This window comes from Equus asinus, chromosome 10 (assembly GCF_041296235.1).
Source record: "Equus asinus isolate D_3611 breed Donkey chromosome 10, EquAss-T2T_v2, whole genome shotgun sequence".
Taxonomy (NCBI): domain Eukaryota; kingdom Metazoa; phylum Chordata; class Mammalia; order Perissodactyla; family Equidae; genus Equus; species Equus asinus.
This window is the reverse complement of record NC_091799.1, coordinates 84,083,560-84,109,455: the sequence shown is the minus strand read 5'-3', so window position 1 is coordinate 84,109,455 and position 25,896 is coordinate 84,083,560.

The following is a 25,896-nucleotide window of genomic DNA, read 5'->3' as shown; positions in this document are numbered from 1 at the left end:
TTTCTTCAATTAGAGTACAATGACACTAATGAATGCACTCTGGTTGTTCCCTCTCTTACAAGACTTTCTTATCTGGCAGCTCCAGTGATGTGATGAGAAGGCGATTTGCAAGTCTGATTTGGAAGTTTTTGATCACAAGAGACTGGGGAGGGTAAAGTTTCTGCTTACAGTCTTAGGGACATTACAGAAAATTAGCTCTGGTAATATACTGAAATGATTCAAATAGAAATAGACTCTTAACTTTGGGATCCTTCCTCTTAATGTGCACAAAAACTATGATGTAAATGAAGACTTTATGGTTATTCTATAGAGACTTCTGTTTAGTAACTGAATCTCTTCAAATTGTGCATTATTCAGCTCTCTGGTCAGTGGGCAGGAAAGAAAGAGAGATATTTTCAGAGTTTCAAATATTCTATTCCTCTTTGATGAATTTGAATCGACAGTTCTAAACAAGTTTTAATAATCAATTGCAAGATTTTTATGCAGAAAAAGTAAGTTAACTAATTTGCTTTATCATCTTATATACACACATAGCAGCATCCATCATACTACTCTCCCATATTGTCTTGATTTTAAAACACTGAACATCTTGGAAGTAAAAATAAACAACGCACATCATTAAAAGAAGTGTTATTTCTGGTCCATGTATTAGAAGGTAAAAAATCCTACTTAAATGCTATATTAAGCAAGCTGTCGCACTAAAGTATTATTCATGAAACTAGACATAATGATAAAAGCAATCAACTGATAGTATTATGGGTAAGTAAATGTGGAAACAGTCAGGAAAATATTTCTTTGCTTTATGGTGCAAAACAAGAATATATGCAGCTTATTGGTCCCTGAAAGACAGATGCATATAATGTAGGCTGTGCCACCATGGAGCACATTCTATTAGACCTGTGGTGAGGCTGAACCTCATCAGTTTTTGGAGGGGCCACCTAAACTCCATTTCCGTCTGGGTGATTGAGAGCACTGCCAGGTGGCAATTGGCCAGGTGCACTGAAGGAGAATAAGATGTCAGAAAGGCAAGAGGTAATTTGTTTTCTCCTCTGGGGTAACCTGGATACCTTCTTTTTCTCCAAACTGTTAAGTTTCAAGGAAATATGTCTACGCTAAGTTTTGAATTATTAAAAAGTTTCACACTCATGTGCCACCTAACGTGGATGCATTTGGAGGTGGGTGTAGATCAATTTTCTATTCCTAATTTTTAATTGAGTCTAATGAGCAGAAACGACCTAGAAGGCCTTTAGCCTCAGGAGGAAAAGCATTAAGTAGATCTGGGGAATGAGATACTTCTCCTCGCATGAATATTTTTTATTTCAGACTCTGTCCCTGAATCTGCCAACATGACAATGCTCTTCAATAATAAAAAAGACATGTTCCGGGCTTTTGCAAAGATGACACCTGCTTGACTGACAGCCTATTCCTGGATGCCACTTCCTCGGCTCTAGTTACACAGCAATCTGTCAGCCACTTAGAAGACATGCACTCTTTAAACCACTAAAGAGTTAATGTATATTATTTTTTAATCTGATAAAATTAATGTATCTCCATAATTCTTGGGGTGGTAAAATTGCTCTCCAAAATAAATAATTCCATTTAAAAGTTAATTACTTGATTAATGTGTGTCTTCTTATGACACTTGCTCTTTATTTACACAGACAGAAGAATCTACCACTGCAGCTTGTTTTAAATCTCTTTATTTACTTCCTTTGTTTGGTCCAAGAGATAATTTTTCACAGGTTCTCAACACAGAAATCAAAACATTATTCTACTTTTCTGTTATTGGTTGTTTAAAAGATCTGCTCTTAATTATTGACATGAAAAGAACTTGATGATTGAAAGTGGATGAACCATTTTTCACTCCCCTCCAGGTGGGTAGAGCTGGGAATTATTTTTCATCATTATAGTAAAAACATTTTACATTTGGTTGGCATGACAATGACATAAGAGCTCTCCTTGGCTCTTTCTGAAGCAGCTGGAAAGTGAAAACCTTTCAGCTCAAGACACAGAGTCAATATTTTACACTCACTAACATTAAAAGAGGCCATGTGGGCAAATCTACATACATAGAATATGCTTCATTCAGAAGCAAATTAATAACCAGTATTGTGTGGCTTTTCCAGAGCAAAAATAAAAGCATAAAATAATGCAAAAACTCAGGTTTTATGTTTGGAGAGCACTATGGGCATTATGGACAAGGTATCATGGATTTATTCCATCTGAAGATTTTTCACATCAGTGGTAACTCTATGTAAAGACTCAAGATTGACTATTACATTGTAATGAATAGAATCCTTATATAAAAGTGGTCTTCCTTTGCCTTCCTCCATCTCTGAAGGTTCTGAACATTCCTGAACAAACGGACAATACATATGCTGGAATGAGCAATCAAAGAGAACTTTCACTTTGTAGATTCTATTTCCATAAGAAAATATCTTCTATGTCACTCGTATAGGATGGATCTGTCAATTAACCCTGGGTGATGGAATGGAATATGGTGAACTGGGGACAAGGGGGAAAAATTAAAGGAGCAAAAGATAAGAGGGAGAGAGTAAACCAAGGAAGAAGGTATTGGGTATATGTGCAAAGGAACCAACAGAATATGGTCACTCACAATAGTGATGCCTTCTCTGTTTCTCTAAAACATCTACAAAGCTTTCTCTCTCATTCTAATAACTCCAATGAGAACATGCATTTTTATTTGTCTAAAAATTTATTTAATTTCCTTTTTTTATTCCTTAAAAAAATAAATAAACGTATGTCTAAAGCAATAGTAAGAAATGACAGGAAAAAAATCTATCAGAAAACTAAGAAACAGAAGAGACTCAGAAACATTTTTTAAAGATAAACGTAGAGAAAATTGGGGTAATACATTAGCAAGTATTTTGGAAGATAGAACATGGGAAACTTTTTTAATTTGACAAACTGACATAATTTGCATCCATTCATCCAGAGTCACTTTATAGAAAGTCAGAAATAAAACCAAAAGAATAGGTCCACTGATTGTGTTATGTTAGTTTCCTATTGCTGTGTCACAAATCACCACAAACTTAGTGGCTTAAAACAACACACATTTATTATCTCAGAGTGTCTGTGGGTCAGGAGTCTGGGCATGGCTCAACTGATTCCTCTATTCAGGGTCTCAAAAGGCTGCAGTCAAAGTGTCCACCAGGCTACATTCTCATCTGGAACTCAGGGCCTCTTCCAAGCTTCTGTGGTTGTCTACAGAAGTCAGTTCCTTTCAGCTATAGGACTGAGGCGTTCAGCTTTTAGAGACCATCCACATTTTCCTTCCATATGACCCTGTCTCAGTCTGTTTGGGCTGCTATAATAAAATACTATAGACTGGGTGGCTTATAAACAACAGAAATGCATTTCTCACAGTTCTGGAGGTTGGAAGTCCAAGATCAAGGTGCCAACAAATTTGATGTCTAGTGAGAGCCCACTTCCTGGTTCACAGATGGCCATGATATTTTCCCTGTGTTTTCAGATGGTAGAAGAGGCAAGGGATCTCTCTGGGGTCTTTTATAAGGGCACTAATCCCATCTAATCGCCTCCCAAAGACCCCACCTCCTAATCACTAAGCAGCTAGGATTTCAATGTATCGATTTGGGGAGAACACAAACATTCAGTCTACAGCAGATCCTCTCCATAGGCAGTTCCTATCACTGCAGCTTCTTCAAGGTCATTAGCAGAGTCTCTTTACTGTATGCTAACAAGACAGAGCTATACATGTATGTGGATGGATGCAGAGAGAGAGAGAAACCTAATTACAGAAATAACATCCCGTCACCTTTACCATATTTTGTTGGTTAGAAGCAAATCACAGGTCTTGCCCACAGGGGGAGGGGATTATCCAGGGAATGTTCACGGAGCTACCCTAAGGTCTATCTGCCACACTTGAGAAAAGAATTTTCCATAAGCTCATACTACAGAGAGCATTCCTACATGTCCAAGAAGTCTTTTCCTGGCAAGCAACTCCCTATTTAAAGGCCAAATCATTCCCACAAAAATACTTATTTCTGGTTCTGACCACTCCCCAAAAACAAAATGAGAAATATTCCAGCATTCAATGGAATGTAACTGTTCACCAATGCACAACATTACTAAACAATGGCATGAACCCAGGTGATGACTATGTTTCCAAATTACTACTGCTTGATGATAATCTAAGATGGCCTCAAAATGCCTCGCTAATATTTCCTTTCTCTGATAGGAATGCTTTATTATGTGAAGAGAGCTGTAAACATGCAATGAAATGGCCTTATGAGAAAATTAATGTCTCTATCCAGGGCCAGGATGGTGAAGGCTAGAACCCAGTGGTATGCTTGAACGGTTATTAAGGAATGTCCATGCCTCTAAGTGCTCATGCAGACTTCCTTAATATATATTGTTCTCAAAAAAGACAACAATGGCTCTCTTATCTAACTCATTGAAACTGTCAGTTGATGGAATGTTCAAAAATAAAATGGGTTAAAGCAGAGATTTTTTAAATGTGAAATTTTTCATAAACATTTTATTCAATCTAAAAACAAATAAATGTACATTTTCTTGCTATTATTCTAATGTAAGGCCAAGATAATTTTTAGAGTGTATAAGATTACTGATTGGATTTCCCTGTTGTCTTTCATCATAATTCATCAAATTCATCCATATTGCATCATCTATGATTTCTAGTTTAGTTTTCTTTAAAGTGGAGCAAGAACATAAAAACACTAACAAAGTTCAAATTTTAAAGTAAATCTTCTAGATTTTATTACAGTATGCACTGCATAATGACATTTTTTGTCAACAATGGACCACATATACAACAGTGGTCCCATAAGATTAGTACCATACAGCCTAGGTGTGTGGTAGGCTATACCATCTAGGTGTGTTTAAGTACACTCTATGATGTTCACACAATGACAAAATCACTTAATGATGCATTTCTCAGAACTTATGCCCATCATTAAGCAATGTGTGACAGTATTTATTTTACGTATGTTTTATTCACATCTATTTGGATAGTAATTCTTAGCAACTCATACCTACTGAGTCTTCCAAAAGCATTTGACATGGTTTTCAAAAAAATCATCTCCCTTACATTTTATATTCATATTTTACTAACATCATGTAATTAATTTTCAAAACCACCACAATCAGTTCACCACAACCAGTTCAAATGACATTAACTGGTTTAGGACCAAGCCCAACTAACTTTTGGTAAGGGTCTTAGGTGAGCAAGTGGACTAGATATAATCAAAGATTATAATCAAATGATCAACCAAAGATATAATCAATATGCACACATTCAATAAATATTTGTTGAACACCTACTGTGTGCTAAATTATGGAGGTCGATGCTATCTACCCTGTAGAGAAGGTAAAAATGAAATGGCTGCCCTTGAAGATTCCAATACAATTACTTTGTGATGTACCAGTGCACTTATGTAATGTTTACAGCATAGGAAGGAAAGGATTGCTATCTTCTTTTTAAAAAGATTTTGATGTTAGCCTGGATTCTGGCAGGTGCTGAAGAATGGGGAGAAATTCACTGAGGTCCTAAGGTTATTGCTTGATGATTTATGACTCATCAGTCCTTAGTTGAAAGTGCCCTATCAAATTCATTTTTTAACACCAACAAATATGAGGTTGAATTGTAAAATAGGTTCCATTTACTCCAATTTATTTTATGTAGTTATGCTCAAGGATGCATGAAGGGGCCTGCGTTATGTGAAAAATTCTTCCAAAGAGTAGCAGAGATGGAAATTTACCCTGGAAAAACCACAGGGGTATATTCAACTCTTCTCTCCTGCACCCCATATATAATCAGTCACCAAGTCATGTCGCTCGAACCTGTCCATTTCTCCCCTCAAATTTAGCAAGTCACTGCTTTAGCCTCTTCCTCCTAATCTCCTGAAAAATTCTCTATCCTTCTTCCTGACACCAATCTTCTACCTCCGACCCAAATCCGTAGTGCTTCCAAAGCTCACAAATCTGCTTATATGATTCCCATTTTTAGAGCCCACTATGGATCTCCACATTCCAAAGAATACTGACTAAGCTCCTTCAAATGGAGCCAAACGGGAGCCAACCCACATTTACGATATTTTACCAGCATCTTCTATGCTTGTTCCCAGTCATCTAGTCTAAGTCCAGCAGCATAAGTCCTTCTCCATTCCTTCTCCAAGGACACAAACATTACTGTGTCAGTTTGTACCGTTGCAATTCTGTTCTGTTTCTGAAACGCACTTTTTCCCTAAAATCTTGGCAAACTTTCACTTATCCTTCAACATCAACTCTTTAAACCCTTACTCAAATCTTCCATGAAGAATTTGTTCATAATATTTTGAGCAGCTTTCTTTTATTGTACAAATTTTGTTGCACAAGTATTTACTGAATCCCAAACAGGGGGCTGGGTTCTATAGAGACAATAGTAAACAAGACCACAATAGCGCACTGTTATTTTTTTATTCATTTACTTATTGCCCCTATTATGCTGTGAACTCCTTATTCATTTTTATATCACTCCCAACTATCTAATGTAGTGTACACATGCCCAGGCATTGCACTTAAGTTTATTGAATGAATGAATGAAGATTAATGCTATTAAATACAATAAAGTCGTTTTAGAAATTTTAGCAGCAAGTTTCCCATGCACTGTCCTCAGGGCTTTAGGAAACAAATGGGGCAGCATTCTAAGTTGAATAGCCTTCCCACTACCTTGGACTTTTTGTTGTAACACAATTTTTCTGTTCTTATAGAATTAAAATACTATGCCTTTATTAATTTAAAAATCTAAATGGATAAAAATGCCTTCACACTATTCTCACAGTGTGTTGAAGAGTAGAAATTGTAGTGATCAGTTCACCATTTAGTATTATAGACACATTGTAAATAATCAGATTGACGTGGATTTTCAATGAACTGGCTATTTCTTTTTTAGTCAGCAGTTTTATGAGTCACATTTACCTTTTCTAAATCTCCTGTCCCAGTTGGGTTAGAAGGCAGATTAATTCCGTCTCCTAATGCAAATGTGAAGCTTTTCATATCAAGTTCAACTCAGGAGCACACCTAATTTCTTTACTTTTATGCCATGTACCACTTTTACATTATTTCGTATACTGATGGCATGATTGACATGTGGTCAGAACTTGTCTGTTCATTTTCCCTTTTAGTCAATTGAGGTTTACATCAAAGCTTTTAGAGATAATTGAAGATCATAACTTTGTTTACTCATTTTCTTGAAAATCTCATTTACCTTTGATTGTTATCTGGCAAACCTTTAAAGATAGGTATTAATTTAATTGTGTGTTTTAATACCTTGCCGTGAGCATAGCCAGCAGTTTTAAGACAATCCTTTTTCTTTCAAAAGAGCGGAAATGAGAAGGGGTAAAAAGCCAATATTCCTAAATTAATCCATTATAAAAATGAATTTTCTGTTACTTCTGAATATTTTGGCAGAAAATTGCAGGGAAACACTAGCTGTGAACACTAAGATCTTTTATTGGCTTGGAAACATACAGTTCCTAGGACCAATCCCGCTGAAAATGTGCAACTCTTCAGGATGCTTAGCTTAAATAACAGTTTGCTATGTGTTTGGTTATTCACTTAAATCCCTGAAGATGTTGGGACATTTTAATCACAAGCACTTGCTATGGCTACTAGTTTTCCTGCACTATTTTCAAACATTTGAATCAGTGTCACGTGGACACTTTGAAAAGCAGAATTATAAGATCCAGGATTTTGGTGGGGGCAATGTAAGTAACTTGGGAACCCAAATAGGATAGCATAATAGCTATTTGGCAACAAGGGACAGGGTGATCTTTCTAAAACCGAATTTTATCCTGATAGGAATAGTCTAGTTATCTAGAAACGGAAATGTATAAAATTATCCTTGTTGAAAATGGAGAACTGATGTGTTGACGGTACCAGTTGGAAGGAAGAGTGGAAAAAGAAGCTTTGGATTATCCCAGTAGCATAATGCACATACAGTGGAGGAGAATGGAAGAGACTGTACCTATGAAGGAAGGGTTGAGAGACGTTGACGGTTCCCACAACAGACTGATTATTTAATTGCATCCAACATCTATGCCCATCTGCCCCTGGATAAACATGCAAATATCTGTAGTCTAGTTTTTTAAATGACTAAATGAAGGGCAGCACAAATAAGAGAGAAAGCTGCTATAGAGCCTTGAGCAGAATATTGGCATAAAGAAACAAGACTGCTTTAAAATATTTACATTCTTTGCATTGCCCTTGCTTAGAATTCTTACACATCAAACCAGTGACAAGTTCCAGACGGGGATGTGCTAGGTAATTATCTAAACTGGACCACAACTGAGACGTCTCTTCAAAACCTTTTTTTAATCAGAGACATCCATACATGACCCCTCAATCTCCACCCTTGCCTTCTGCACATGGAAGGAGAAAGAAGAAGGAAAGAAGCAGCAGAAACCACTGAGGTTGAGATGCTGCCATACATAACGAAGACATTAGAGAAGAGAAAGTAGCTAAATAAAATCTCTCTGATTCTTATCAAATTTGCGGGCAGTCTTGGGGCGTAAAGGTTTGAATAATAAAACTAAAATATTTTATTGTGTTCGCATTTATTAACTTGATCAAGGTTACTAATGTTTCCTGGGTAAAGTTTGGGGCTAATGCACAAACAATATTTCCAAATAATAGCACTACGTGGAGCATTGTTGACCACCACATATCTGTCAATTTCATTGCTGACAAGTAAATTTATGCTTCCAAAATACATAAAAACATATTTATTTTGGTTATTAAGCACCCCAAGCGTTAGTCAGGACTTTTTTGGTTGCAACTAACTGAAAGCCAGTTTGAATTAACTGAAGTAAAGAGGAATTACTGGTAGGATGCTGAGGTAGCTTTCTGAATCAAAGAAGAGCTGGCCAATAGGAGGGCAGCCTCACTTACAGGTACTCCAAATAACAAAAGCACATCCACCACCAGGTACAGTTTCTTATGACTGAGGGAGGCACCATTAAAACTGCTGTGAATTGAGAAGATACCCAAGATGTGTCCACAATACTCCTCTTGACATTTTAGTCTCGCTATTTCCTGATTACGTTTTCGTTTGTTACTTCAAATCTTGGAGGGGCAGAAACTGAAAACGTACATACATTTAGGCAATAGGGAAATAATCCTTCCTCCTCTCCATTCCCCTCCTCCATCCTGCCTCATATTGTGTAAAGGTAAATATTAAAAGAAATTTTGTCCAATTTAATACAAATACTGAGGAAATGAAAATCAATTTAATGAGACAATTGAATGTTATTTATGCTCCATAAATTTACTCTTCTTTCATAACTTCAGTCCCACTAAATATATTCTCTTCCATGTGTTTTAGTTAACTTCTTTCTTCAAACAATACATATAACTATATAAAAATATTGGGGCCGGCCCGGTGGCATAGTGGTTAAGTTCACACTCTCCACTTCGGCTGCCCGAGGTTCAGAGGCAGGTTCAGATCCCAGGCGCGGACCTAGCACCATTCATCAAGCCATTCTATGAAGGCATCCCACACAAAATAGAGGAAGATTGGCACAGATGTTAGCTCAGCAATAATCTTCCTCAAGCAAAAAGAGGAAGATTGGCAACAGATGTTAGCTCAGGGCCAATCTTGCCCCCCCCCCCCACTAAGAAAATCATATTACATACATTTGTATTTAGTACCTTTCTATTACTCTCTAATTAAAAAGTAAAATAACTTCAGAGAAGCTATTCTCTCCAACTTCTGCTTCATGTAACAGCCTTGAGCTATACCCAGATGTTCAGAGAAAACGTAGCTTCTTTCTTTCTTATAATATATTTGATCATCCCACAAGCTGCTGGATAGTTGCCTCTGAGGGCAGACTTTAATTTGCCAGTTTATGGTACCATACAGCAATCCCTTTAAGATAAATGCTTAGGTTTTTAGGTTTCAGTTCTTCCCCCTCTATCTCCACGTTTCTGGTCAACATGGCACCAAGGAATATGGGAGGTGGGGAGAGTAGGGGAGAGGGTCGTGACTGGATCTTCACTGATCACTGCTGGAGAATGACTGGTCAGATCTGCTTATAGGACTGGAGGCCAGCAAGGTGGCTGGTCCCACACAAACAGGGAAGATCACAGGCATACCTATAGCCATTATTAGTCCATGGTCCTGGATGCTTGCCCCATGCAAGTTGCCCACACTCTGGAATCTTAAGCTCTACCCAAGATCTTGTTGGGCCCCCGGCCCTTCACCATTTTCGGCTCATCTATCTCACTGTCCCTGACCAGAACACCAGCTAGTGACTTCCTGAGATGCTGGAGAGCTGTCGGGGAGGGCGGGTGGGGGGCTACTGTTGAGGAAGCACGCCATTGGCCTCTCCAACCACCAAGAGTCTTGGCTTCCCTCATACTTTTGGAAGTAGTTTAAGTACCCCCATAAGCAAAGGAAAGTGAGGTCTGTGAGCCCGAGCTCTTCTTAGTCTGTTGTTTTTCCCCCCCACAATTCTCAAAATTGGGTAGGGTGAAGGCAAGCTTCTGCTTCGTCTTTGGTATCATTAGTACTTTCTACACCACAGAAAAAACTCTGTAACATGAACACACTACTTAAGGGAAACATGTTTTGAATGAATAGATTCTGCTAAAATTATCCTCATTAGAGTCATCATCTTCCAGTCCCCAATGCATGCCCTAAGTTCCAGCCACCTTAAAGCTTATCTTTCTATTGATTGCTCCCCACTGCTTGGAACATATCCATCCCATCAGCTACCTGAGTAACTCTTCTTTGTCCTCTGTGTCACTTCTGAAGGGGACTCCCCTAAATCACTTTTCTTGCTTTAACCCGGCCAGAATAGCAACTCCTGTCAAAGCATCCTGTCCTTTGCTCTCACAGTGCTGGAGCTGCTGTCTCTATCAGTGCTGGGCAGTAGAAATATAATGCAAGACACAAATCCAAGCTGCATACGTAATTTCACACTTTCTAGTAGCCACATTTTAAAAATTAAAGAGAAATAGGTAAAATTAATTTTAATAATATATTTTATTTAACTCAATATATTCAAAATATTTCAACATGTAATCAATCTGAAAATTAGTAGAGAGTTTTTTGTTATTGTTTGAAATCTTCAACATCCAACGTATATTTACATTTACAGCACATCTCAGTTTGGACTAGCCAGATTTCAAGTGCTCAATAGCCACGCGTGACTAGTGGCTGCCATACTGGACAGCTCATCTTTGTGTGGCAGAGTCTATGTAAGCTTGCATAGCACCAGTGGGCACTCAGAACATGTTTATAGATTGAAGGGTTAAGAAAATTTCCTTTTAACAAAGAGTTATAAATCTGGGTGAATATTAAACACTTCTGGGAGTTCTAGTTCCAGGAAAGAAAACTGAGTCAGTGTTAATTAAATCATTCAGGAAAAAAAGAAAAGTGAAAGAAATCCAAAAGAAAAATAGCAAAGAACAAAACGAGGTTAATAAGGTATCTTCGCCACTCAAGAAATTTTGTTGAAAAACAGTCAGAACACTGAGAGGTTTGGTCTGTTCCAAAGAGATTGGAGGCTGTATTGCTTTTCTTCATCTTTCTGTTCTGACTTGGAAGAGAAAGAAAATTTAGTGATGTGGCTGGTAAAATACGTAGCAAATTAGAAATCTTGCTGGAACCAGCAGAAGACAGTTCTCCAGAAAGGTGTTAGCTCATGTGTGGGGTAAGCTCCTAATTACAGATCTGCCGCCGGAGGGAACAGACTGGAGCTGGCACAAGAGCCTTTGAACACATGGGATTTTTCAAGAGATGCATGAAGCCTCTCCCATGTAAAATTCTTAGAGGCTAACTTCTGCTCAAGTTACATGAGTGAAACGCTTTGAACCGCAGGACTCAGGAGTCAAAGAGATTCTGACTCTGAAATAGATGCATTTAGTTAAAGTTTAGTGCAGTATGAATAGAACAGAAGGCAGTTGTGATATGAGGGGAGGAGCCCCATTTGTGTCTTGGTTTCTATTCTATTGTTCTTATTTTAAATTACTAATTTCTATAACATTTTCCTAGTAATATTTTTAAATACTTATGTTATCCAGTAGTCATCCTTTTGTATACGAAAAGCAAAAAATAACAGCATAGAGTGGCTTTATCTGGAGGAGTTTGAGTCTTTCACTTGAAATGCTTGACATAAATAGGAAAAGAGCCAACTACTAGTAAATGCCCTACCACTTGCAGCTATAATTCCTTACAAGATTTTGAGTCTTAACAAATTGAACCCATTTCATTTCTGCATAACATCACAGAACCTACTCTAGTAAACGCCCTGCTATGTTTAGTAAAAGTGTTTGATTTGCTTTGTTCGCCAAATGCCAACATTTATTTAATTCAATGAAGGGATAAAACAGGCCATTGTTTGGGTATTATATATTCATAGACAGTTTGATTAAAGTACCTTCATTTTCAAAATGCAACAAGGCCCTTATCTGTAAGTATCCAACTTTTAGTTGTTGAGAAAAAATGGGAACTGGAATACATAGTAATTGAAATCTACAAACAATCTAACATTTTGCTCTAGCAAGATGTTTGCCATCACTACTAAGAAGCAGTAAAAAGGACTGATTTAAATTCCACCGTGGATTTCTTATGGACTCCATTACCCTTGTTATCATTGTCCCCATTAGCACAGATAATTGAGAAGTATGTGTATCTCACCACTAAATAATGAAATCTCATTCTTTACCTCCCACCCAGCACAAATTGCTGCTCATCCTCAGTAAATAGCTATTTACAAAAATGATTTACATGCTTGTGCACAAAGCTCCATGCTCTATATTATGGTGACATTCTTTTAAAAATGTTTTTTAAAACTAGTGATATGGAAACTGGAGCCATGAGTCCTCCTGAATTAGAAGGTTAATTGTTTAAGGGAGAGGCTTCCTCAGAAACATTTCAAAGATTTTTAATCCATAAAGCACAGTTGCATCTAGGATGCAAGGTAACAAGAAATGCAGGCCAAAGGAATAACACTTGTATTCAAATGGGGTCCAAGGCAGCAAAAGGGAAGAGAAGGGAGCGGTTAATTAGGAAGGGCTCATCTTGCTCTTTTATTATGTTGTTTATAATTTTGCCCTAAAAACTGGCCATCTTAAGTGGTCTTGTCACTCTGTACTAGACACTAGACATGAGCCATGAACGAGATTTTTTGGAAGGTCATGTAGTACCCCAAAAAGGCCATCCCCCCAAAACTCAACTCTTTGAGGAGCACAGGTGCCACACAAGAGTGTGGCAAGTCATTGGTGGCTGACAACAAGACTCAGATATCAGTGTTTTAGAAAATCAGCAACAGATGGAGAATTGAGCACTTAAGTTCAGGCCGTCAGAGGAATAAATAGATACAGGATATTACGACAAAACATAGGGCCAAAGCAGAGGAAATAACTGAAGGAAAGTTTCCAAGAGACCAGCAAACTAAGGGTCTTATGTAGAAATAGGTTAATTCTTTTTCAGGTTTAAATAATAGTTAAGGTCTGGCTATCGTGAAAATTGCTCAAATTTCTTTCAACGTTTTATCTATCCACATTCTCTCTCTGATAATTATCTTCTCCCAGCTAGACAATTGTCATGCTTGCCTGTGCCTGAAAAGTCTGGTTGGTATGGTGACATAAGGTGAGGTTTTGGAGTCGAGTGACCTAGAGTCCCATCCCAGGTTTGCTACTTACCTGCTCTGTGGAGACTCAGGGCCTCAGTGCCACCATATGTAAAGTGGGGATCCTTGTTCTGAGTAGGAATTTTCTACCATCTTAACATCCTTCCAAGATTTGTCCTCTCACCTTTAAAACAATCCCCCAAATTCCACTCATTCCAATCCATAAGGCTTTGCTCAATTAAGTAGATCAGACCCTAGAACAACAGACATTCCCTCCCCAGCACAACCAGCCAGCCTCTGAGAAATACAACCCCACGTCTGAATCAAGAAAGATAGTGGCTTTCTCTCTGGCTCCTCCCAGCCCAATTAGGCCCTTCAAACAAGTGAACCTGGAGAGAAGGTGCTCAAGGCAGCAGACAGAGTGTGGGGAAAGGCCAAGACTATTTATGTTCTCTCCCTCCGTCTTCTTTCAGTCGTTGCCAGGAAACACCTAGCGGAAGGAGTTTCTGAAGGTTTTAATCATAAAAATGCAGCTTCGCTCTAACAGAATTTAAGTTTTTTTCGGGGGGGTGTAGATAATTCAGTGTGTGAACCCTTTTAGGAAGATCTCTCTCCAAAAGAGTTCTTGTCTGGAACTAGATTTCCTAGTGGAATTTCGTGTGAATTAATTCATTGAGTTTTTAGAAAATGCCTGGGTAGGTTTTAAGAGTCACAATTTCCCATTCAGATGTTGTGCTAGTTTTAACCTGTCAGGTTATAAATATCCAAGTGAGCTCTTCTCTATTTTTAAATGAATTTTTTTCAATCAATTGCCCTAAAAAAATAGTCAAGATACAAAGCCAGCAAATCTAGCAAATTCTTCCAGTTGCAGTTTCTCAGAGTAGTCGTCTCTTTTTAGCTTATGCATTCATTATGAATCTGAAATAATCATAAATCTACTGAAATGCTATAGCCAATGGAGGATAATTAGATTCACTGACATTGACTTATCCATTCAGTACCATATGAAGCACCTTTGTAATAAATACTAATTGCCTTCAGAACATATGCTAAGGGCAAATGGCAAAGGTGTAGCTGAAAGTCACTAACACACAAATCCTAATCCTTCCCTCCATGACTCTGCTTCTCAGAGTGACGTCCCCAGGACTGCAGCATCAGCATCACCTGGGAGCTTGTTGAAAATGCAAATTCTGAGGACTCAGCCACAGACTTACTGAATCAGAAAAACTCTGGGGGTGGGGTCAAGCAGTCTGTTTTAACAAGGGCTCCAGGTGTTTCTCATGCACACTAGAATTTCAGAACCATTACTCTGACTCTTCCTTATTGAAAGTATTGTGCTCCTTCTTAATAGCTCCATACCCAGATGATAAATATACTTGCACACTTATCAGAATTGAATCACATAACCGTTTACATACTTCTCTGGCCTCCAGGCAGAACCAACACAACACCTTTTTCATGAAGCCGTCTCCCCAGGGGAAGCCCAGTCACACACCTAAATCCTGCCCACCTTTCAGGGCACTTCCAAGGAGGCATCCTTACCCCTGCTGGATTCTATGGGGTCCTGTCCCCGAACATTCTCTCATCACTCCTGTGTTAAGCCCATCCTGGCAATTACTGCAATTTCTGGTAACTTCTCTGTGAAGGTATAAACTATATATTCTTCCCCATTGGATCTCCAGTGTCTACCGTAGTGCTTAACATGTTATAAGTGACCAAATAAATGAACAAATGATGCCATCTTTAAGCAAGTAGACGTAGTATGAGATTTATAATTCAGGTACAATATAAATTATATAAACTGTTCTCAGAGACTCTAGGATAAGAGGAAACAAAGACTTAATTTGAGGAAGAATTTTCATCTACTATTATCTATCAATTAGCTGTTTTGTTAATTTTTTTTACATGTTGTCAGCAATCAAAGACATATTTATTTGAGTGTAATATTTGATCCTGAAGAAGTCAGTTTTCCTTGTGAGTCTTCAATAATAATTTGAACCAAGACATAGTTTGATTTTATCAACATCAAAAAGGTAAAGAAAGTGGTAGGTATATGATACAGAAAAAGAATACCAGGCTTTGGTCTCAAAATATAGATTTCAGTCCCGTTTCTGATACTAATAATCTGTCCTGTTACTTTGGGAAAGTTAATTAACCCCAATTGTTTGATCTTTAATAATATCTGCCCAATCCACAACAAGAAGTTAGTGACAGAATCAAAATAAATGCTGACTGTGAAATTGTTTTGCAAATTTGAAAGCACAATACAAGCATGAGGCATTACTATTTGTTACCATTTGGAAAATGGCGTAGTTAGGCTAACCAAAGCCTAATTAGCTTAATCAGTGGAAGTGGAGAGTCAAGACTCCACAAGGAGACATACATGTTTTCTCTGTGATACAAGATTACATCTGGTAAAATGCACCTTTGGACTATTTATGTAAAAGATCTAGTACTTTCTATGACTGGTCTTCCACAAAATGACATTTTTTCCAAACTTCCGGGTTCTAATGTTGCCTAAACTGTTCTAACAGTCTTGGATTAGTAACCATAAATTCCTGCTGAGTTTTTAATGAGAATTCTACACCAAACTAAAATTTTTTAAAAAATCAAACAGCATAAGTAAAATTATGAATCTGAAATTTATATAGAAATTAGAAAGTAATCTGGAATTAAGACAGAGTTTATATTTTAGGTCAAGAAATGGCTGGAATCTCTTTTCTTTCACTATCTAAATTCTAACCTTATTTCAAGTTCAGTTTAAGCCCCATTCTTGGCATAAAGTTTCCCCCAAATCTGCCACCCCATAGTGACATTTTTCTTTCACTACGTTCTTTAATGTTTTGTGGCTGAGATTGTTAACGTTCTCCAAATATTGACATTCAGCCCTGTATTTCCAAACCCTTCTCAGAGTTAGACTAGAGCTAATGGACCCTAAGAAGAAGGGCTGTGTGGGATATTATACTTCCTCCACTTTTCTCCCCCTCTGATAAGCTACCTTGGAAGGCACGGATGGAATTGCCTCAAAGTATATCAGAAGACTGGATCCTGAAAATCTGGACGGAGGAGAGATGCCCTAGAACACTGCCCGACATGCACTGACTCATGTGTGAGTGGGAAATACACTTTATCACGTAAAGCCACTAAATTTAGGGATGTATTTATTATCACAGTCTAACCTTGCCTATCCTTACTAAGAGAAGTGTATAATAGGCACTGCACAAATTTGCAGTAAATTGTATATTATTCTGCAATGTACTGGATTTCAAAACTTTAACAGAAATGGATAGCACAATCTTTCTCTTCAAGGATCTGTAGCCTAATAAAAGAGACAGATTTATAAAGAAATTGGATTGATCTTGCAATGTTATATGTGACCAAGGAAGTATACATGTGATAATGAAAGGAGTATTATGAGAGAGCATCTAATGCTCTCTATAATGAAGAAGGGGAGAGATTCCAGAAAAGCTTACTAAAAGAAGTAATACTAAATAAATGTTCATTCAATTCAATGACAAAATGTGATGCTCACTTGCTTTGTGCCAAACACTCATTTAACAACTGAGCCAGCTGTTAAATTTTGAAGGATAGAGTTTACCAGAAGGAAAAAGAAAGAAGGTATTCTAAGCACAGGACGCAGTATGGACAAAAAACCAAGAGACCAGAAACAAATGGATTTATTCAGATTCTATACACTATTTGTACTGACAGAGTGTAAAATGTAATGATACAGGAAATAAATATGGAGAGGTGACCAGTTCAAGAAGGGTTTTAATTACCACAATAAGGAATTTTGATTTTAAGCTGTTGACAATGGAAGCAAGAGACATCTCAAGTTTATGTTTTAAAAAGATCACAGTCTTGTCATTTCTGTTTAGGAGGTGATCATGAAACGAGAGATCCAACAACAAGGCTATTCTGAGACAAGAGTTGAGGGATTAAGAGATGTGATTAGTGTGCTGGTAAATACTCAACATCTGGCTCTCTGGCGGAAGGAAAGTCTAATTTTTGGCCATTTTTAAGCTCCAAAATGATGTCATTGAACAGTAAGTAGGGAAGAGATGCTCATAGTTGTACAAGCCAGCTTCAGCACACAATATTGAGAAAACACCATTGTATTACCTGAAAATGTCTGGCACACAGTAAGTGCATAATAAATAAGCATTTATTGAATAAATGAAGAAACAAATGCTTATGGGAATAGAAAGAGAAAGGGAAAAGCAGATTACAGAAATATTTATACATAGGATTAGAAGTATATGGTGACTAGAGACAAAAACGATTACTACTAACAATAGGAAATAATAGGAATTAATAATAGGAAATAATAGAAATACTACTAATAATAGGAAAGATATTTAACCTCACTAAGCCTCAGTCTCCTTATCTATAAAATGAGTATAACAATATTTTCCATTAGCCCAATGCACAAAACATTTTTCCCACATAGAGGGAATAGAACATGCAAAGAATATTATAAATAAAATAGTTTGACTTTTTAAGATACCCATGCATAGTTTGTTGTATTTGGAGTGTCAGATGTGAAGGATGACAGGATAAAGATGAGGTTGAATGGAAGTCAGAGTCCAGATCTTTGAGGGATTTTATGCCACATGCTGGCACTTTAGAACTACAGACTATAGACAATAGAGGACCCTTAATAAATAGCAAAGCCTGGAAAACATAATCAAACATGCATGTTTGGGTCATTCTGGGTACCATGTAAAGGCTGAGATGCAACAGGGAAGCCTGGTGAACTAACAAACCTATTTCAGTAGCTCTGTTAAGGGATAAATGGCTAAACTAAAGGATTTTTAAAAGGTTTTGAGAAAAGGAGACAGATTAGAAACATCCAGAAAATAGACTCAATAGGATGTGGTGATCTGTTAGGTACAGAAGGTAAGAAATGAAGGCCATTCTGCACGTTTCTCCATTGGAGATTAAGTAGATATGGACACCACCCAACAAGAATGATGGCAAATGAAGAAACAGGAAGTGGGATAAGGATGTCCAAAAGTTCATCTTTGAATTTGTTGAATTTGATATTCTCATAGAGTCTGAGGTGGTGACTCCAGGAAGTCTAGAATTCTGAGAAGAGGTTAAGTTCTTTTCAATAGCGAGCGTCTCCTTCAAACAATCCTATTTCCGTGAGCTTCTTACAACCACTCTATGGAAATCTGTAAATTGATCCTCAAGGAGTACTGGAAAACTTGAAGGCACCTCGGTCATCCTAAAATTCCAAGATGTTAAAAAGAGAAAAAAACATCAGAGGTAAGTATACATTTCCTACCATTAAAGACAGTAAGGTTATCTAAATACTGAGTCAAGTTACAAAGATAAAATTGGGAGGAAAGTCCTAAAATATCTCTTCACTCTTGTATTCTTCAATTCTAATCCTACCTTTAGAGAAGACTAAGGCAGCCTTCCTGTATTTGCCTCCTTCACATAAGACTAGAAACTGTTTTAGAGATAATAGTTTCCTGGGTAGCTGTTCAAAACCAGAAAGTGGGACAGTAGAGATCCAAGAGGGACTTTTTTTTAAGCATGCTTATTATAGCCCACCAGGGATGTTATTGGAATGGTAGCAAAAAATCTTTAGAGAGCAGAGAAACATTCATTGCTTATTTTATAAATCTCCCCCAAAGTTCCTAAAGGCTAATTCTTTTCTCACCCAGAGTTCAAAGTCTGACCACCAGACAATGTAGTTTGAAGTAGAAAAGTAGGATGGAACAATCTCTATACTTTGAAGTCCCAAGAAAGGAGGATCATTTCAGGCACTTGGAGCACGCACCAGACACTCTTTCTTTCCATCACCACTGCTATCAAAGAGTGTGGTTGAATGGAACTTTAAAAACCCTAGAGGAAAATTATCTTGCTGCTTTCATATCTAGATTTGCTTCCTCTCAAATTATAATTCTTTCCCAATACGGAAGACCCATTTTCATTGCCCTAAAATATTATTTAAGTCACAAAAATGAGTAAGCACAAAACGTTGTTATTCCATATATCTGGCGAAGCTGAAAAATTTTGTGTTGTTTTGTTTCCAAAGGAAAAATATTTCTGTATATTTTAAGCCCAAGAGATCTACAAAGTTACAAGTTATAGGTAATGTTGCAAAAGACTATAATATGGTATCACCCTGCAGTTACTCTTTTTCCCCAGCACACAATGCAATGGGGTGTGTGTTTCTTACTCACTATATTGTGCAAGGTTATTAACCATTATCTTCCTGTTTCTCCTCTTGTGCCCTCCAGCTTATCTTTTTAAAGGCAGCCAGAATTACTTAAATTGCACATCTTTATAATTAATGGTTATAAATTGACTATCAAGCAATTAACGGCTTTCTAGAAACTGTGCAAACGTGGTAGGGTTTCAAAAGAATAACCTACATTGTATTTGATTAACAAGCCTGGTGGGTTCTATGTAAGTTGTTCGATAGAAGGAATTTGTAGTATCTTGGACCCATGATGTCATGAAGCCAAGTGCCTTGCACATAATTGACACTCAGTCTGTCTTTTAAAGAAATTTCTTACCACCACTCAAAACGTGGCTATGCATTCTTAATTAGTGATTCTGCCCCTTCGAGTGATCTCTGGCTAATATTTCGAAGAAAAAAAAAAAAGGAAAATGAGTAAAGTTACTTCTGGCATAAGCATTTAAGGCTCTCAGAACCAGAAAATAAAGACTGGCATAAAGAATTGATAGTTGAGCCGGGAGAGAGGTGAAGCTAAGAGAACTGTGAGAGCAAGTGGACATTAGCGCAAAACTTTAAAAGGAGAAGGCAACTTTTAAGCAGCATGCGAGTGAGTTGTAAGTCTCTTGTGATGTGTGTCTCCAGAAACCCCACTGATCTCAGCATGATTGACATTTATGAGAATGACCTTAAGGTAGGCATGAGGCCGGTGGGTTTTTTTTCTTGCTTGCTTGCTGCTTCCATGACTTAAAGGAAAGTAGTTTGAGGTGTCAGTTGCTGCACTGCTAATCTTCTCCAGGCCAGCATGAACGGAGCACTAAGCCCAAATTCCTACCTGTCTTTGACAGATGTCTAGCATAGGCGGCTGCCCTTGGAAGGCTGGTGCTTTCGGGTGTAACTTACTCATTTGCTGCGTCCTCCACATTCCTCCCCAGATCTGCCACTTTTCTCATCAGGACTTGTGCCAGAATGTTAGCATCAGATCTGCTTAATGTCACCCTCCTGTAAATGGACCACAGTAAACATATTGGGCAGTCTACAAGAAACACTGGAGATGAACAATTTAGACTTACTATCTGTCAGTGAGAGCAAGAACCATCTGGACAGGCAGTTAATGATCGGCATTAGAGCAGCATGCACCGCTAGGCTTAACTGTAATCTTTGGGCCTCAGTTTAACAAATGTAGGGGAACTGAGAGCGGATTTGAGCAGTGTAGCAAAAGATCCCCTGAGGTCCTGAAAGAATGAGATGAGATTGTGTCTCACGTGGCAGTAACTAAAACATCCACACACCGTCACTCTCAAACAACACCCACAGACTAGTTTTTAGGGCAAACACAGAAAAAGATTAAGGTAACTGCTCTGAAAATTTAAATACTCCTCTCTTCCCTCATCACAAAAAAAGAGAGATTTTGCCTGAGCTACTCAGATACCAGAAACCTGCTCTTGACCATAGAGAATCCATAAATTCTTACAGGGTTCCTGGGGATTGGCAAAAAGAACTGCTATTTATTTATTAGCCTCAGCTTTGGGATCACCTCTAGGAAGAGGAGTGCAGGAAGAGTAGAAGCTTTTATCCAGGCAGAGAGGAAAGATTGAGGTTCGTTGCAAATATTCCCACAGATCAAAGGGGTAGTCCTGAAACACGAAAATCCATTTCAAAAAAGTGCATTTAATACTTCTGAAAATTAATGCTATGATGGTGTTTAGTGGCAGGTCATTTTATTTATTATGTTGCAACTGAGTTTCACAAGCATTATCTATTTAGTTTTTTCAGATCGAGAAACTGAAGAAGTAGAGAAAGTGAGGCTGTGTATACATATATATATTTTTTAAGATTTTATTTTCCTTTTTCTCCCCAAAGCCCCCTGGTACATAGTTGTACATTTCAGTTGTGGGTCCCTCCACTTGTGGCATGTGAGACACCACCTCAACATGGCCCAACGAGTGGTGCCATGTCCGCACCCATGATCTGAACCAGCGAAACCCTGGGCCGCAGCAGAGTGCACGAACTCAACCACTCAGCCACGAGGCCAGCCCTGAGGCTTCATATATTTTTAAAAAGAGAGTTCATCCTGTTATGGGTAATGACACCCAATATGAGTTTAATATTTTGGTGGTTTAGTTTGTTTGTTTTCTTAAAGATTTTAGTGATCAGCATCTCTAGTCTAAACAAAAACAAAAAACAACTTCATATACATGGTCAAAACCCCATAATTTAAAAATTAAGCAAGTATCCTTGGGCTTGAGATTAGACCTTATACCCTTTGTCTTTAAGAGCATGCTGCCTCTGAACCATTCCAGGAACATTTGTTCAAACTGAACAGCCACATGTCATCTACACGCATCAAAGATGGAAAACACATTGCTTGCCTGCTGCCACTGTCCCCATGGCACTTTCCATGGCAAACTTTATTAATTGACTACTGCCCTTTTTCCCAGTGAGCTCAGACAAAGCTTCACAATCCTTCTTAGCACAGTCATTTCTAATCATTGTCTTGGGAGGTGAGTTGAACCTATTTGACATCCTATATAAGAACATACGATTTTTGTCAGAGATATTTCAAGTTCCACGGAAAATATTTTAGGTGAGAGAGAAGAAAGGAAGAAAGGAAGGAAGGAATTACTTAGTGCCTGGTAAGTATAGAATGTATACGTTGGATATGTTGACAAAGATTCTTTGCTTGACCAAATTTTAATTCGCCTCCTAAACCTTGTCATAGGCCCATCTGTGTACTTCCTTGGAAAATCCAGGTTTAGCAAGAACCCTGCTCCATCAGTTTAACCAAACCCCCACCCTCGACAGCTGATCAGGTTCTTCATCCTCCACCGTCTTCCTGGGGATGTCTGATCATCCAGTTCTTCAGCAAGAATCCTATTGGGTCAGTTTAGCCTAATTTCCCTCCTTACCCCTGATGTTTCCTCTTAGTAATTTTCCATCCACTGAACCCCACCTGGATCCATGGCTATAAATTCCCACTTGCTCATGTTGTGTTCGGAACTGAGCCCTCTCTCTCATTGTAAATCCCATTGCATAGTCCCTAAACTTATTCCAATAGTCCCCCTACTCGAATAAAGTCTTCTTTACCATGCTTTAACAGGTGCCATTGAATAATGGTTTCTTTAACAATGCTATCTTGTTTAACTGTCACAACAACCTTTTTATTCTCAATTAACCAACAGATCAAAGGCTAAGAACCCATAGCAACTCAAAGTCGTGTCCTCCCACCCTCCTTTCCTATATGTGCATACACCTAAGCCCCCTCCACCGTGGAGTCATGTGATTACAATATAAATTAACTTTATCACTACATAAAGTAGAAGAGATGCTTTGAAACATCATTTTTAAAAGCAGACCATGTCCCTTGGCAGTTATCTCAGATATCAAAAAGCTGGCAAGATAAAGGCAGGCTTTGGAGAAGCGTGTAGCACTTCTTCAACAAAGATGAAACAAGCTACACCATTTGAAGTGCCTGTGAGGACATGGCCATCGTCATCCTTGGTCCATGTGGCAAGTGCAGAGCTAAAGATGATGAGGAAGGAAGAAAGTAACCCAACCAATGTATCTGCCTCACGCATCTGCTAATCCTTTCTAAAAACTACCACTCACAGACCCAGGTTTTTTATTGGAAGCACCACTCTTTATCAGCACTACACCATTCTAAGCCTTGCTTCAATGATGAATAGACTGCTGCCTGAAATTGCTCCAAAATGAGAAAACGTAGTTCTATGACTAGACTAAAAGCTGAAAACACTTTTTCAGGAGACCAGGGAAACTGAGTTTCTCTTTCATTTCTTATGGGAACCAACATCCTTTTCTTTTAAATTTCCTACAATTGTGTCATCTAAAAGGAGTGATTCTTGGAGCCGCTCTAGGGGTGTAGTGGTTAAGTTCACACGGCCCGCTTCGGTGGCCTGGGGTTCACGGGTTTGGTTCCTGGGTATGGACCTACACACCACTCACCAAGCCATGCTATGGAGGCATCCCACATACAAAATAGAGGAAGATTGGCACAGATGTTCGCTGATGGACAATCTTCCTCAAGCAAAAAAAGGGAAGATTGGGGCCAGCCCCATGGCTGAGTGGTCAAGTTCGCACACTCTGCTTTGGCAGCCCAGGATTTTTCCAGTTCAAGTCCTGGGCACGGACATGACACCACACATCAAGCCATGCTGAGGTGGCATCCCACATGCCACAACTAGAAGGACCCACAACTAAAAATACACAACTATGTACCCGGGGGCTTTGGGGAGAAAAAGGAAAAATAAAATCTTTAAAAAAAAAAAAAGAGGGGTGGGAGAGATTGACAATAGATGTTAGCTCAAGGCCAATCTTCCTCACCAAAAAAATAAATAAAAATAAAAAATAGGAGGAGTTATTCTTCACAGTATTGGTGCCTTTCATAACAGGCTATGCAAATCTTTACCAGCGAATTATTTTTACAAGTGAGACTGGAATCTTAAAGAGGTAAGATAGCTTAAAAGTTGGCTCAGCACTTAAACCCAGATTTGCCCATCTCCAAAAACATTTTTACTTACACAATGGTGGTAATCAGACCTCTATGAACTTAGAGATGGACATTGTCAGTTCAAAGATTCTTTGGACTGCTCTCTGCCAATGGTGCTTCAATCTACTCCTGACCAGTTCAACCAAAAGTTACGATTTCAATGTTCCTGCCCCACTGAAACTTCAGGCATAGCCTTCGTATCATAACCATCTTCTGGGTCTTCAAATACTAACAACTCATATTTATAGCACTTCATAATTTAATAAGAATATCTACATCCTTTATATCTTAAAAGTGAGGAATAGTATCCATTTCTTACAGATCAAGAAGGAATTAAATATCCTGCCCAAGATGACAGATAAGGAAAAACTCAGACTTGAACCTAAACTTGTGATGACAATTCCAAGCTTTCTTCTATTAAATTATGCTATGAGGTGGAACTTGATATGTGCCAGAAGAGGGAAAGAGAGAAAGGGTAATGAGAGTTGAAAGGGCAAGATTGGAAATAAGTTATTGACATGGTGGCATTTGAACTGTCTTAAAGGATAGATAGTATTTTAACATGTGTGGAAAGGAATGCCAACTAAAAATGAGGAAAAACAAAAGTATTTGAAAAGGGACTGACAAGTTCCATGCATCTGTAGCATCTTGTATATGATAATGTCAGGTGGAAAATTAGTAAAATAAAGTGGTTTGGGTACAGATTATGAAGGAACACATAATCCATGCCAAGAATCATGGATATTTTTCTTTGGGTAAAGGATTTTGAAAAGACGGTATAATGAACGGATTTGTGTTTTGGGAAGATGTTTTATTTGAGGCACTGTAAAGAATATGTGGGAGATAGCAGAAAGAATGAGGTGTCTGTGCTGTTAATTGGATAAGAAATTAGAGAGTCTGAAATGAACCAAAGTCCTTGTGGGAATGAGTTGCTGGAAAGGATGAAGGATAGCAAAGAAGAGGAGATCATGAATGAGTTTGAAGCTCTTAGTCTGAGCATCAGAATGAATGGCAATCCAATTAGCCGAAGTAGGAGATTTAAGCAAGAGGGAGAAAATTAATCAGTTTGGCTTTGGACCTACTGAATTAGGTGCCTTCATCCTAACTGGTTGTTGGAAATAGGAAAATGGAACCCACTGAATCAAATAAGAATAGATACATTCTGGAGTCCTCACTTAGAGGTGTTATGCACAGGCAACAAGGGGCAATATACTTGGCTTTAAAAATGGTGCACAGAGAGAGAGCTTTGAAAAATCTCGTTGAAAACTGTTTGAATGCGAAGGGCTTTTTGTTGTCTTAAAGAGCTTGTATTTTGGTTATAGGGAGCCACTGAATACACTATTTGGTCATGACAGTTGGAGGCTAAGCCAACACAAAGAGCTGGAAGAAGGTGGGTTCGGGAGTATTCTGTGAGTATGCTTATTAAAACAAGTACGGAAGGTGCCACGGCTGCTGGCCTCACGTGGGTTCTCCTTCTCGGTTATAAAACAGCACTCAGCAGTGTGGCACGTTCTCATTCTTGGAAAGAAGTTTATTTCCAAAATTAGGTTTTTCATCTGAAAAGCTTTTGAGTCCCACTCGCT